The sequence below is a fragment of the Oryctolagus cuniculus genome, chromosome 8, assembly GCF_051225735.1.
Source record: "Oryctolagus cuniculus isolate XC-2025 breed Fujian yellow rabbit chromosome 8, ASM5122573v1, whole genome shotgun sequence".
NCBI classification, from domain to species: Eukaryota; Metazoa; Chordata; class Mammalia; order Lagomorpha; family Leporidae; genus Oryctolagus; species Oryctolagus cuniculus.
Window position 1 is genome coordinate 14,290,383 of NC_142874.1, and position 14,153 is coordinate 14,304,535.

A 14,153-nucleotide genomic window follows, 5' to 3' on the forward strand; every position below is an offset into this window, starting at 1 on the left:
AGGAGAATTATTTCACCTACCCAGGCTTTTACAGTGAAGAAACAAGTCAGTCTTCACTAACATCATTTTACTATTTTTGGAAGCAATGCTTCAGGAAGATGCTTAAGTTTAACTTATGAAAGAAAAACAATTCTCACATCTTGAATTTTTATGTCCTTTTGCGGTACCTCAGTGAACAAAGATGATTTTAAACTTAAAAAGTTTTTCTATTATCCAAGTTAAGAAATATTAAATGAAAGTTATTAATTTTGAAATGTCTGCAGCTCCTCTTAGAACCTTGTCATACTTTTATAACCAGGAGATTATAATAGATTTTGTACTAGAATCGACTTAGGTAAGGAAAAACGTATTTTGCAAAAGTAAAATCACTTCCCAGTATGCTTGACAGAAACAAGCTCTCCATGTTCATTTGTGTGCCACCACTGAAGACGGGAGTGAACTCTGTCCAGCGGTTCCTCTCCAAGCAGTCCACTGCTGAATTCCTGGGAAGGTCTTTCGACTGGGCGCAGCTGGAGTTCTGCCTTCCATTCGGATCCTGCTCTCCTTCACTGCTGGGAGGTGGCTTTGGGTTTGCCCTCCTATGAGAATCATTGCCATCTCTCTCCTCTCATCAAAATGCTCCCACTGTTCATATAGTTTTAAAATAACCTGATAATTTCCAAAATCTTCTCCGAATCCCCAGGAAGCTCAGCAAACCACTGTCGGGCACTCTTCTGCTGCACAGCACAGGCCACGTGGAGGTGAGCTGTGGACAAAGTTCCCTTCGGTAGGCGTCTCTCACTGCACCCAGCAGGGGGAAGCAACGCGGCTTCTTAGCCCATGCCCTGCACATACTGGAGCAAAAGTCTACGAGGGTAATAAAAACCCAAGCAACAGCCCGTTAATTCTAGAATATGGAGTTCACATTCCAATATAGGATTCATCCCGTGAGCAAGTTCCTTTGGAAAAGCATCTGCAAACCCACCTTCCCATACAGAAGTAGCAGCAGGAACCGATCTTGCGTTTGCGACTACTCCAAATTCCTCTCCTTCGGGTGCCAAAAGCACACAGGTAGAAGCCATTCATACAAGATTTATACTTTTCCGAGATTATCTGGCATAGAATGTCTCAGAATAGACTGTAGCAGTGACAATAACTTGTCTTAACTTAAGATGTTCACCTAATGCCTAGACAATATCTGTAAAAAATATTTGTAAATTTCCAATACTCTTCTTCTGAGAGGAATTTCAAGTCCTTCTGGCACCCCTGCAACAGCTCTTGTTTATCTTGAATCCGATGCAAATAGTGGGAGCTGGGCCAAGAGTGCCCTGCCAGGACGCAGCTTGCCCTGATGAAAAAGCACCAGCCCGTGGAGCTGCCTGTGGAGCCCCCATGGCCCCGCTAAGCTCTGCTCAGCCTTTGGGAAAAGGCTTCTGACCAGCTTCTCCAGAACCCAGAGTAAAAGCTCTAGGATTCAAAATCTTAAAGCCAGCAAACAACCTGTAATTTAAAAGCAGGGAGAAAGGAGAAATGCACTCTCTACATGCTCTCCCAAACACAATGCTCAAGAATGATTCCAGCAAATGAAAGCTGAAACCATATCATGAAGTAAAGGGGAGAACAGAAGTAGTGCAATACCCGTGGCACCAGAATCCCCAAAACAGAGGCCACACAGCACTTGCTGAGTTTTGAACGTAAGCCAAGAGCTGTGCTAGCTCATTTATGTCACCTTGCGCTCCAGTGTCGTGTCCCCTTAAAACAAATCATGCTGAAGCCTAATCACCGTGTGTTTCTGCACTCATGACTGGGATGGGGTATTCTTTCAAACAGCCTTGGCAGAGGGAGTGGTTCCCATGTACATTCAGCACATGTAGGGCCTCCCACGTGAGAGGAAATAGGAGTGGGAAGCATTGAAAAATCATTGGATAATTAATATATACTTAATGTCATCGGTGTGGCAAATGAGGATGCCTGTGACAAAAAACTAAAAAAAAATTATTTGTGATCTCCCTACCAATTATTGTCAGATATTTTCATAGTTCTCACAAGAGCAAGTGGTTTGCAATTTCTCTTCTTCTGTTGCCCCTATCTTTTGACACAGTCATAAGACGTTGCTCCAGATAGGATCACTCTGACTACTACTTGGTGATTCACCTTTCCATGTGACCTGCAGGGTCCTCGGTCAAGTCTGTTGTGCTATTTTCTTATCTGTAAAGGTAAATGCAAGGTGTCGGGCGCATAACAATGTCGTGAGCAGATCTAAACTACTGCTCAGCTTTCCTTACAAACGATCTGATTAATACTAAGATGCTGTTACTCCCTTTTAATTTCATCAGTAGTATATTATTTATAAATAACTAATGATATTTAAATATAATAAGCATAAATGCATTATTTAATAACTGATATGGCATTTGAGCCTAATGAGCATATTTAAGTACTAACTAAAATAGTGTGTAAAATTTGCAAATCATGTTTTTTGAGGTGAAGGAAACTACTATGATTTGAATAGCACCTTTATACACTTTATCTCATTTGGTGGTATCAACAAGACTGTATCAGACAAGGTAAGTTTTCCTGGTTCTCTATTATATATGAAAAATGATGCCTCAATATTTATACAAAGCTACTGGCTTAATAATTGGCCGCCCAGGATAACAGTGTTATTCTGACTTTAAACCTAGGACTCCACTGGTGTAGCTGTTAGTCTGTTGAAAATATTCTTTGTTTGCTATTATCTCATATTTCAAAAAATTAAGGAAACTTTATATTCGTATATGAGCTAATAACCTTTTAAGCTGTTGAAAGGCCTACTACACATGAATTAATCCAGAGGTGATAAAACATATAAAGACTTAAAATTTTGAAAAGGTTAGATGTGAGGCAGCTTCAGTACAGGCTCTCAGTGAGTTCTCCCGTTTGGGAAATGCACCCGGCCCCGCGTTTCACACGTGAGGCAGAGGTTATGCTGACTGTCAATGTGTGAAGAATTTCACTCCAGAGGTAGATTAGAGTAATTTCTACAAAGCGATGTTGTTGTCTCAGGTGAATGGTGATTCTAATATTGTAGCGACTTTTGTCTAATTTGATATTTTTAGAGAGGTAGATCATTAGCACTCTGAAAGCATAGTAATCTGTTTCACAAATAGAACCAGACTGCTGGTGATTACAGATTCTTCTGGTTTCAGTAGCCGACATCAATGATCCTGCTATGCAGTGAACTGTATGTTCTTGAGGTGTTAGTGAGGAAAAGAGTGATCCTTTGCTTTTCCATTTTTCTTCCCTTTTGGACACTGATAAAAGACAATGGAAAGTATCATAAAGTTGTATTTCTGACAGATTTTTACCTTTAGGAGAACGCCTGGTTGTGGCTAGTTTTGCTTTTTTTTATTTTTCCTTTCTCTGAGTTAATACTGGCTACAGCAAGATAATATGATTGCAAAGGAAAGTCAATATTCAGAGAAATAAAACCTTGACTGGGTGACCCATAAGTAAGTTGTTTAACTGCATAAGGAGTCTTCAAAAGTTCATGAAAAATGCGTATTATGAGCAAACTAGGCATGGATTTCAAATAGTTTTGCACCAAAAGGATCTTATTTCTTAACTTAGCTTTTAAAATTTTTTTTGCAAAATTTTGGAATACCCTTGTATAATGAGGGTAGTGTCTATTTTCCTGTTAATGAAAACACGAACAAAAATTTGGAATTTATCTGGACAGACATATGATTAATATTTATTACCAAGGTAAGGGCAGCTTTATTGAGAGTGCTTTTTACCTCTAGCTGTTTTAAATAAGTGTCTTGCATAGTGTTTCTATTCTATGCAGTGAATAAAAAGATGTAAAAACCTGTAAAACAAGAATTACATGGGAAAAAAACCCTCGAGGTATCATTTACCTGGGTTGAAGGCATTGCATTGTGAGAAGGTGTTGTGGAGACCTTGTTTGAACGTCTGCTATAATTTACTTGGGGCATGGAGACAAAAGCAGCGCTGCTAGTCTTGATTGGTTTTTTATCAGTTGGTGAACAGGTTTCTACTTATAAAATGAGGTGCATTGATTACACGATAGAAAAATAAGAGAATTTAGATAATTTAGTTGCATGTAGCTGTAATCATTTTAAAGGTTTAAAGTATTTGGAACTAAATTTTGATTTCTCAAGGGTACCTTGTTTTATATAGACATTGATTTACAGTGTAAATGTTAATCAATGTTCTAATAAATAGCAATTAATAAGTGATCTCATGAAGTATATGTATCAGAAGGTATAGGAAGAAGAAGATGATTAAAAAATATTGATGGTCATCAAATTACATGATAAAGAGTCTTTATCTCTGAATTTTGAATATTTAAATTATTCTTTCAACCATTTGCCAAATCACACAACAATGCCTGGAAATGATGATCACCCACTCAAAGAGGGCATTGCACTGCTTTTTTTTTTTCTTTTACTTTTTTTTTTTTATTTGACAGAGAGAGAGACAGAGACAGAGAGAAAGGTCTTCCTTCCGTGGGTTCACTCCCCAAATGGCCACTATGGCTGGTGCACTGTGCCAATCCGAAGCCAGGAGCCAGGTGCTTCTCCTGGTCTCCCATGCGGGTGCAGGGCCCAAGCACTTGGGCCATCCTCCACTGCACTCCTGGGCCACAGCAGAGAGCTGGACTGGAAGAGGAGCAGCCGGGACTAGAACCCGGTGCCCATATGGGATGCCAGCACTGCAGGCAGAGGATTAACCAAGTGAGCCACGCACCGGCCCCCATACTATTTTGTTTTAAAGAATATTCAATTGGCTCTTTATTTTTATATGATGAAGCATTGGGAAGGCCCCTAAATATTTCTTATATGAACTCAAGTCCAACTCTACCTTCAGCTATACATTACATTTGGGGTGCTTTAATATAATTTTCTTCATTTAAAAAATGTATTGGCTGCAATGATGGACAGATTAACAGTTAAATTTTGGTAATTTACAAAAAATGAGATCATATGCCTAAGAGATGAAAACTCATCAAAATTCATATGGTACTTTATATTAAAATGAAAATTTCTGCCGTGTCAGTATGCTTTGTTGAATGGGAAGCAGTTATGGATTGGTGCGCACACATACAAACTCACACACACATACACATGTACACATTAGGATATATGGTTTACATTCTATAAAGTGAGCATTAGAAATGTTCATTTATCAACAGTAGAAAGAAAGTGGTTAATGATCAAGAGGGTTATATAACAATTAGAAAATGAAATTGTTAATGTGCAGAGAGGTATTCACTAGAAAAAAAACTATAAACACGTAAATTGTTCCATTTCCTTCACTAAAACTGATGCTTTTGCTTCACTCTAATACTCTCTGTCACTGATTTTTCTGTGTATGTTCATTTCACCCCCAAAGATCTCTTTAACAGATTTATAATCAAGCAAATCAGCCTTTTCTCTTTTTGCTAGATGTGCTTATACTGTTGTCAACAGAGTCCACGTGAAAGGCATCTCAACAAGGTGATGATTTTCCAGCACCTTTGATCTTTGAAGAGGCTCTCTTCTTTCTTTTTCTTTTGTGACTTGGGGGATGCTCCCTCTCAAAACTCCATAAAAGTGTCAATGCTTAAATGTGACTAGCTTCAGTCCCTCCACCTCATGGGAAATACATCTGCAAATAACAACCACTTCGATGTCCAATGCATCTTTGTTCTGTGTGGTTGGCCATATTCTGACTAGGAGAGGAAGGGTAGGAAAAAAGCATGCATCTAATCAAGTGAGAGAAAGTTGGAGGGAACAGCATGTGAGCAGGAATGGTCTGTGCTTGCCCGCTTCCAGTGCTGTGATAAACAAGGGGCTGGCAGGGAAGACTCCTCCTCCTCTCCTTTCTGCCCCTTCTCTCCAGATGAGGAGCACATCTCACTAGCACACGGCAGGCCTGATTTCAATTCATTTTGTTCCTTGCTGGACATTGTAGAAAGTCACCTAGAGTCTCCCGCTTCATACTTTGTGAGTTAATTATTTATTGATATGTTGCAAGCTTGAGTTATTATGAGATGCATTCAAGTCCTGGCTCCACTCCCGATTCCAGCTTCCTGCTCATGCCTACCCTGGGAGACAGCAGGTGATGAATCAAGTACTTGAATCCCTGCTACCCATGTGGAAGACCCAGACTGAGTTTCTGGCTTCTGGCTTTGTCCTGTTCCAGTCCCAGCTGTTGTGGGCATTTGAAGAGTGAAGTAGTGGATGAGAGTTCCACCTTTATTGTCTCTGCTTTTCAAATATATATTTATATATATATATATGTGTGTGTGTGTGTGTGTATTTTTTAAATATCTGTCTGCAAACTTGGAATCTGAAACAAACCCAGTTGGGGATCTCATTGCCCACAACAGTAGAACTGAATGCATTCATCTCCCTGCTCCCCTGCTCTAGCCTGCCCTAAATTGGGAACAAGGCAAGAATGGCCCCTCTCAGAACTTCCTTAGTGTCTTCCTGAAAATCCTAAGCAGTGAAACAGGAGAATCAAAAAAATTAGAAAACATGCATATTGGAAAAGAAGAAGCAAAATCATGCTGACAGTAATTAAAGAAGGCCCGTAGAAATGAAGCCATGTTATTTCCATGCCTGGAAGGCTTTATATTGTTATGATGTCAAGTCTCCATAAGTTGGTTGATGGTTTCTGCAAAATTGCAGTCACAATTCCACTTTGTAGATCTTGGTAATTTTATCCTACAGGTTTTTTGTGGAAATATAAAGTACTTTGAATAACTGAAACAAATTTTAAGAAGGAAAAAACTAAAGGAATAATGGTAATTGATCTTAAGAAGTATTATAAAGCCATGATGCTAACAAAAGTGTGGTATTGGTTGGAAATCTATAAAAATAGATTGGTGGAACAGAATAGGAAATTCACAATGGACTCATATACAGATAAGAAATTTTTGACAAAGTTTGCAATGACAATTCAATGGAGAAATAATAGTTTCCCCCCAAAATTACACTAGAATAATTGTCATCACATTAAAAAATTAAGCTCGACAATATCTTATACCTTACACAAAATTTAACATAGCTATCATTGACCATATAAGTAGAAATGCAAGTTTAGAACTTCTAGAAGGCCGGAGCCACAGCTCACTAGGCTAATCCTCCGCCTTGCGGTGCCAGCACACCGGGTTCTAGTCCCGCTCGGGGTGCCGGATTCTGTCCCGGTTGCCCCTCTTCCAGACCAGCTCTCTGCTGTGGCCAGGGAGTGCACTGGAGGATGGCCCAAGTACTTGGGCCCTGCACCCCATGGGAGACCAGGATAAATACCTGGCTCCTGCCATCGGATTGGCACAGTGTGCTGGCTGCAGTGCACCAGCTGCGGCGGCCATTGGAGGGTGAACCAATGGCAAAGGAAGACCTTTCTCTCTGTCTCTCTCTCTCACTGTCCACTCTGCCTTTAAAAAAAAAAGAACTTCTAGAAGAAAATATAGGAGAAATTTTGATATGTGTGATTTGGGCTAGACAAAGAATTTTTAAACATATCAACAAAATATGAGGAATAACGCAAAATAAATAAATTGAGCTTTGTAAAAATTGGAAACTTCTGCTCAGTTCTGCTAAAGGAATGAAAAGTTACAGAATGGGAATAAATATTTGTAAATTACATTTCTTGTGGACAAATTCATCTAGAATATATAAAAGGCAATAATTAGTAAAAATTTCAAGCTTACAAATGAGCATATAAAAAAGATGACCAATTTCATTATCCATAAAGAAATGTGAAGTGAAACTATAATGGTATGCTACTTTAATACATTGGTTGTAAGAATGTAAAATTATACAGCCACTTTAGAAAAATTGTTGGTTTCTCTCTTTTTTTTTTAAGATTTATTTATTTGAAAGGCATAGTGACAGAGGGAGGTTGCTGGTTTCTTATAAGCATACTGTTGCCTTAGTATGAGTATGTTACAGTTAAGTATTTACTCAAAAGAAAAAGAAGCTTCTCTTTATTCAGAATTTTTCTTATGAATATTCATAGGAGCTTTATTCTTGATCACTAAAATCAGGAAACAACCAAGATATCTTTCAGACAAAATAGATAAATTATATTATATCCATAGAACAGATAACTGCTTAACAATAAAAAGAATTATGGGCTAATACAGCAACATGGGTAAGTGTTAAATGCATTCTACTAAGTTAAAGAAGCCAGATTCCAAAGTTTTCATTGTCTCTGATTTCATTTAGATGACATTCTGGAAAAGCTGGCCCTACAGGAAATGAAAATAGTTCAACATTTGCTAGAGTTTAGAGTCTGGGCACAGTAGGTGAGTGCAAATGTGGGATGTGAAAGAGTTTCTGGATGATCAAAGTCTTCTATAAGAGAATGTATTTGACACATGACACAAAATTCAAAATTGTATACTACATTAATATATTTTTTTTTGACAGGCAGAGTGGACAGTGAGAGAGAGAGACAGAGAGAAAGGTCTTCCTTTGCCGTTGGTTCACCCTCCAATGGCCACTGCAGCCGGCGCGCTGCAGCCGGCGCAGTGCACTGATCCGATGGCAGAAGCCAGGTATTTATCCTGGTCTCCCATGGGGTGCAGGGCCCAAGCACTTGGGCCATCCTCCACTGCACTCCCTGGCCACAGCAGAGAGCTGGCCTGGAAGAGGGGCAACCGGGACAGAATCCGGCACCCCGACCAGGATTAGAACCCGGTGTGCTGGCGCCACAAGGCAGAGGATTAGCCTAGTAAGCCATGGCACCGGCCTTCAGGTAATATATTTTATTACTAGAACTTTAACAAAATCAGCATGAATGTGAGGGGAACCCAACAGGACATGAAGTTTGAAGCAAATTATACTATGTTAGAAAATTACATATTGAAAATGAATATCATAACCACAATAAAGTCATTGAAGGTAAAGGACAGATTGTAGTATTTTGATAGACTATTGTAAAATTAGAAATGAAAAGCATCCAGAAAATGTGCTCTTCTGGGTGAAGGTGTTTCTCATGGGGCAATATCTTAGTGAATTTTAAACTACTTGAATGGTAGCATTGAAAAAATAAGAAAGTGTATTTCACATATTGATAGTTATGGTTTTATTATTCAAGAGAGAAGTTTTAAATAATGAGGAAGTTGCTGGAATTGTGATGTCCATTAGGTCAGAGTTATTGGAATGAAGCTTGTGGATAGTGATAGAAAGATATAGTTACATACATTTATATGAAAAGAAATACATATAGGTGGGTAAAGGTAATTGGGTTAGTGTATAAAAATATTACTTTGCTTTGTGCTCTGAAGGGACTTAGGAGCAATGACATCACAGTAACAAGGAGTATACCTAACATTCAAATCTTGATCTTAACTTTCATTCGAAGGAATCAGAGATCCTTTGAGAAGTAGTTAATTCCAGGGTTGGGGTAGGAAAAAATACTGGATGAGACTAGTGTATCTTGTACCAGCTCAAAGTTAGGAAAAGCTTACACTAAAGGCAATGCTAAAAATAAGAGTCAAGGTGGAAGTGTTCCCAGTGGCCAAAGATAGAAACTTTTGAGCTACTCAACTATTAATGATGATAATGGATTATAAACTCAAGAATGAAATACATACCCTCTTGTCTTTGCTGTATGGATAAATACTTTAGTAAAAATGGTTTAAAAAGACATCTCTTCCAAAAAGAATAATTTTTGGAAATCAGTAAGAGAAAATTTAGAAAGAATAACAGAATTAGAAAATTATCATCATACAACACCACAGGAATCATCCTACAGGTAAAATCCACTGTAGATATTCAAATCGTGATAGAAAATTTAAAGAGCAACAGGATGACTGGATGTCCTCAGAGTGTTTGCACTCAGTAAATATTTGTTAATTGCAAAGAGAGTCATAGCATCTTCACGGTGAAGAAATCTGCAAAACACAAGTGAGCTAAGTGCATGGTAACTAAGTGATTCTCACCCTCACCAGGAATGACATGTCCACATCATGTCTCCTCTCCTAGGGTGCACGTTAGATGGGTACATTGCACACACGTCCCTCCTAACAAGATCCATTCTGAACCTGATCAAGAAAAATATACGGTTCTGTACTGAAGGACATTCTACATACAATTGATGTGACTCTTCATCAATCTCAAGATCTTAAATAAAGACTAAGCAACCATCACCGATTAGAAGAGATTAAGAGACTTGGAAAATAAATGCAGTGTAGAATCCTACATTAGTTCTTGGAAGAGGAAAACAAAGAATACTTCCAGAAAACCTGGTATAATCCCAATAGTGATTCAGCAATAGTGTTATGATTAGTATCCTTGTGATAACTTCAGTATCATCTTATAAAATGTAAACTGGGAAAGCTGGGGATAAAGCCAGTGGGAATTTGACTTCTTTTTGTAACATGTCTGTAATCTGAACTTTTCTCAAAATAAAAAATTAGGGACCGATGCAGTGTAGGGGTTTAAGCCATGGCTTGAGAGGCCAGCATCCCATATCGGAGCCCCAGTTTGAATACCAGATGAATTCGGACCCAGTTCCCTGCTAAGGAACCTGGGAAAGCAGTGGAGGATGGCCCAAGTGCTTGGGTCCCGGCCATGCATGTTGGAGACCTGGATGGAGTTCCTGGCTCCTGGCTTCAGCGTGGTCCAGCCCTGGTGGTTGTGGACATTTTGAGTTCACACCCAGGCCCACTGGTTGGGGCCATTTTGGGAGTGAACCAGTAGATGTAAGATTTCTCCTTCTCTCTTTTTCTCTTTGTCTCTTCCTTGCTTTGTCATTTTGCTTTTCAAACAAGCAAATATGTTTAAAAAGTTAAAAATGTGTTATTTATAGGTGCAAATCAAGTCTCATGAAATCAAACATTGGAAACTTTAAATCAGAAATTATTACATTGGCTTCCATTTAGCTCTAAGCAGTAGTTAAACAGGATACCACAAGAAACAAAGCTGGAGGGTTAAGAATCAGGTTCAAACATGAGACTATTAAGGGGATGTAACAGAAAACACATCCCCTTTCTGTTTTTTTAAGATTTATTTATTTATTTGGAAGAGTTACAGAGGGAGAGAGAGGGTAGAGGGAAGGAGGGGAGGGGGGAGAGAGAGAGAGAGAGAGAGAGAGAGAGATATGTCATCCATCTGCTGCTTCACTCCCTCAAACATCCACAAGGAACCAGTGTGCCTGTATGGGGTGCCAGGGTTGCAGGCCGTGGCTTTACCCACTTTGCCACAACGCCAGTGCCTCCTATATATATATTTTTTTGACAGGCAGAGTTAGACAGTGAGAGAGACAGAGACAGAGACAGAGAGAAACGTCTTCCTTCTGTTGGTTCACTCCCCAAATGGCCACCATGGCCAGTGCGCTCTGCTGATCCGAAGCTAGGAGCCATGTGCTTCCTCCTGGTCTGCCATGTGGGTGCAGGGGCCCAAGCACTTGGGCCATCCTCCACTGCCTTTCCAGGCCACAGCAGAGAGCTGGACTGGAAGAGGAGCAACCAAGACAGAATCTGGCACCTCAACCAGGGCTAGAACCCAGGGTGCTGGTGCCGCAGGCGGAGGATTAGCCTAGTGAGCCTTGGCGCCGGCCCTCCCATAAGTTTTTAACTGTGCTTGGAAGAGCACCTGTTACGGGGGGGGGGGGGGGAAGCAAAGCTCTCAGAGCTACAAATGAGTCAAACTGTAGGGGTCTTAAAAAGGGACGGCGTTTGTGTGTAGGGGTTCACGGTCATGATGGCTTTGTGGAGTGGGTCTCACATGTTGACACACTCAAGTGCTGCAAGGTCTCACCAGGCATGTGATCCTGTAGGACTGTCTTCTGTCCCACTCTGAGCCAAGAAGTTTCTTGCAAATCCAAATGGGGTACGAGGAAAATAAACTGCCACATAGGCGGAGCCAAGATGGCGGAATAGTGAGGGCGCGCACCGATAGTCCGGGAAAATTTAGTTTAATAAAAGGGGAGTTACGGTAGCCGCAGAAAAAAGAACCAGGAAAAAATTGCACGGGAATCGTGAATCGGAGGACCTACTGGGAGAACAAGGTCGTCCACCGCGCGGAAGCCAAGTCGCGGGACCCAGCCGCAGAAGCCCCAGTGCTCCAAGGGGAGTGCATGCCACACAGACAACAGCGGGGAGACTTGGGACGCTCAGGGCTCCGAGTCCACACATCGGCGCTGGAAGGGGAGGTGAGCTCAATAACCCGAGACATTGGTGGGGAAACGGGGGTCAGAATCTAGAGGGGGACTGGAAAGTGCAGCAAACTCACTACCGGAAAGAAGGAAAAAAAAAAGCTTCGGGGTTTCTCTTCCCCCTAACCTTGCAAAGGTTACAAGGCTGCAAGGCTAGAATTCCCAAGAGACAAAGAGCAGGCCTGCTCTCTGGATTTACATATCAATGGGGGAGAGCTAAGGAACTGAGTCACTACAATTCAGTAGCCTAGGCAACCCAGTGGGAGTCCAGAGGAGCCAAAGACTGGAAGCTAAATACCATCAATTCTGCACAGCCCTGCCCTGCGGTGTTACTTACCCCCTGAATAAATAAAATAAATAAATAAAAAGAGAGAGATTTACCACGCATAACCTGAGGGTGTCACCTTTGCACACCCTTAACCTGGAAGAACCAGGCAGAGCTCTCAGGCCGCACCCATCTCAAGCCTCCAAGGCTCCTCCAACAGCAGGCAGTCCACTTAACACGGACACAGTATAAATAAAAAAAAAAAAAGAAAAAAAATGCACAGTGACGCAAGAAGAATTAACTATGCCGAGTAACAAACACAGAAATAGAGGGAGCAAGATCAACGATGACACTATGATGCCTCCAAATAAGCAAAACACCCCAAGCCAAGAGTATGAAGATGATGAGATAGAAGAAATGCAAGATACGGATTTCAAAAAATTTATGATAAGAACATTTAGAAGTTTTCAAAAGCAAATCCTTGAACTACAGAAATCCTTAATGGACAAGATTGAAAATCTCTCTCGTGAAAACGAAATTTTAAGGAAGAGTCAAAATGAAACTCAGAAACTAGTAGAACAGGAAAGTGTTATAGTGAAGAGAAATCAAAATGAAATGAAGAGCTCAATAGATCAAATGACAAACACATTAGAAAGCCTTAAAAACAGAATGGGTGAAGCAGAAGAGAGAATATCGGACTTAGAAGATAGAGCACAGGAAAACATACAGTCAAACCAAAGAAAAGAAGAGGAAATTAGAAACCTAAAAAATATTGTTGGGAATCTACAGGATACTATTAAAAAAACCAACATTCGAGTTCTAGGAGTTCCTGAAGGCATGGAGAGAGAGAAAGGATTGGAAGGCCTTTTTAGTGAGATACTAGCAGAGAACTTTCCAGGTTTGGAGGACAGAGATATCCTAGTACAGGAAGCTCATAGAACCCCCAATAAACATGACCAAAAGAGATCCTCACCACGACACGTGGTAATTAAACTTACCACAGTGAAACATAAAGAAAAGATCCTAAAATGTGCAAGAGAGAAACGTCAGATTACTCTCAGAGGATCTCCAATCAGACTCACAGCTGACTTCTCATCAGAAACCCTACAAGCTAGGAGGGAATGGTGAGACATAGCACAGGTGCTAAGAGAGAAAAATTGCCAGCCCAGAATATTATATCCTGCCAAGCTCTCATTTGTGAATGAAGGTGAAATAAAGACCTTTCATAGCAAACAGAAATTGAAAGACTTTGTGGCCACTCGTCCGGCCCTGCAAAAGATACTTAAAGATGTGCTACACTCAGAAACACAGAAACACGGCCATCAATATGAAAGAAGGGAAAGGAAGAACACCTACCAGTAAAAGAGCATGGGAAGCTCAAAGCATATACTAGAAAATATTTCCGGGAAAATGGCAGGGCAAAGTCACTACCTATCAATAGTCACATTGAACATTAATGGTCTGAATTCTTCAGTTAAAAGACACCGTTTAGCTGACTGGCTCACAGAACACAACCCAACTATTTGTTGCCTACAAGAAACACATCTCTCTAACAAAGAGGCATGCAGACTGAAAGTGAAAGGTTGGAAAAAGATATTCCATGCCAACAGAAACCAAAAAAAAGCAGGTGTAGCCATATTAATATCAGACAAAATAAACTTTAATACAAAAACTGTTAAGAGAGACAAAGAGGGACACTATATAATGATTAAGGGTTCAATTCAACAGGAAGATGTAACTATTATAAATGTATATG

At 40.2% G+C, this 14,153-nt stretch overlaps 1 long non-coding RNA gene and 1 pseudogene across 1 annotated transcript in view; both read right to left on the reverse strand.

The window, feature by feature from the left end:
* Positions 1-319: 319 nt before the first annotated feature.
* Positions 320-1,336, reverse strand: LOC138843354 (cyclin-C pseudogene; annotated as a pseudogene).
* A 5,998-nt stretch (positions 1,337-7,334) lies between these two features.
* The window catches only part of LOC149124837 (uncharacterized), a 339,759-nt gene continuing 332,940 nt past the window's right edge, over positions 7,335-14,153 (reverse strand). Inside the window, exon 3 of the long non-coding RNA XR_016211599.1 lies at positions 7,335-7,402. This is a non-coding gene — a long non-coding RNA (uncharacterized LOC149124837). The remainder of the gene's footprint in view (positions 7,403-14,153) is intronic.